The sequence below is a fragment of the Monoraphidium neglectum genome, assembly GCF_000611645.1.
Source record: "Monoraphidium neglectum strain SAG 48.87 unplaced genomic scaffold scaffold00831, whole genome shotgun sequence".
In the NCBI taxonomy this organism is placed as follows: Eukaryota; Viridiplantae; Chlorophyta; class Chlorophyceae; order Sphaeropleales; family Selenastraceae; genus Monoraphidium; species Monoraphidium neglectum.
Genome location: NW_014012797.1, coordinates 16085 through 17849, shown reverse-complemented (window position 1 = coordinate 17849; position 1765 = coordinate 16085).

Sequence of the window (1765 nt, the reverse complement as noted above, 5' to 3'; positions counted from 1 at the left end):
GGGGGGGGGGGGGGGGGCAGCTGCGACCCCGTTGGCGCCCCAAAGCCCGGCTGTGTCCTGCGTGACCCCGTGTGCGTCTTTGCGTCACTGTCGCACACGACCCTCCGCGGCAACGGCGGCTCCTCGCGACGCAACGCGGCGCCTCTCTTTGTCTCCCTCTACCTGCCCAGCACGTGCGCGCGTCCATGGTGCTGTGGACTGCAGGCATCGTCCTGTTCTCCCTGGTCGTCAACGCCCCCTTGCTGGGCCCCTTGATGACGGCGCTGCACCTCAACAAATCGACACCCGCCAAGCGCCACATGCACAAGTGGGCCGCCCGCGGGTCGTGCAGGGAGGCGCACGCGCGCGACCGCGCCTGTTGTTTGTGCAACGGGGCGCTCGCCTGGCAGTGCACAAGGGTCACTACAGCAAGCAATTACTCTTTGCACTTGACTCCTTGTCGGCTCCACCTTTCACCCTCGACGTTGTCGACATGGACACCCACTCGCATGCGAGCAAGCACGCTCATACACGCACGCATGCGCGTGCGGGGATGGACGCAACACCCCCATCACGCACGCGCACGCACACACACACACACACACACACACACACACACACGCACGCACACACACACACACACACACATGCACATGCACATGCACATGCGCACACAGGCGAGCGCGAGCAGCAGTGGCTGCGTACACACGTCAGGCGCTGGTTGATTTGCAGCAGGATGACGACGAGATGCTCAGGGGCGTTGACTGGACGCAGGTGGGCTGGCGTGTGACACACGCCTGCACGCCTGCGGGTGTCAGCATGCGCGTGCTTGCAACTGCATGCGTGCCCGCGCGTGTGACTTGTCAATGTACATACGGTGTGTCTGCACAAAGCTTCGTGGCAAGTCATTGCATAGGCAACGCGTGGCGTTGCCCAGCGGTGCGCCGCAGGCGGTCCGGAGGCGCACCCATCCCAAATTTGGGTCCAGGGTTGCGGCGCCACCAGTCGCAGCAGCACCACCCATGCCCGCTGCACCCACGAACCCCTTGCTTGCGGCTGTTGGCCAATCCCCAGGTTGCTGCTGAGGTGGACATGTCTCAGGAAGTTGAGGAGGTGTTCCGCAAGACCGAAGGTCCGCACCGCATGACCCTGGCCCTCGCGTCCGCAGGCACCTCGTGCTTGCGTGCACACCCAAGCTGCGCGAGCACGCGCACGCTCAGACTTCGATTGCACGGACATGGATATGCGCGTGTGCATGTATGCGTGCGATCTGAGCACTCCCAACCAGCCTGGGGCTTGCGATTCCCTTGTGGAGGCTCTTGCGCCTCTCAATGCTTGCATTTTCCACAACACTTTGCTGGATCCACCTCATCACCCTCCGAACACATATCCGACGGGCAGTAGTGTCAACCAGCAGCGACGATGACGGCGATGACCACCAGTCAGCAGGCGGTGGCGATGTCGAGTCCCAAGCCGCCTCGAGCGCGCCCTCCGCCGTCGCCGCTGCGCTGCGCCACCCGCTCCGCACGCTCTCGCGCATCGGTTCCCTTGGCGGCCGCCAGCGCAGTGTGCGCAGCAGCGGCGGCGGCGCGTCGCGCGCCGGCAGCGGGGCGCTGCGGTTTTACACCCCGGGGGCGTCGCTCGATGAGTCGGGGCCCGCCGCGGCGACGGACGGTGGCCCGGCGCGGGCGTCTCTGGACGGGGACGCTCCGGCGTCGACGGGTGCGGGCGCGGCCGGCGCGGCCGGCGCGGCGGGCGTGGCGGGCGTGGCGCCGCTGTCGCGGCG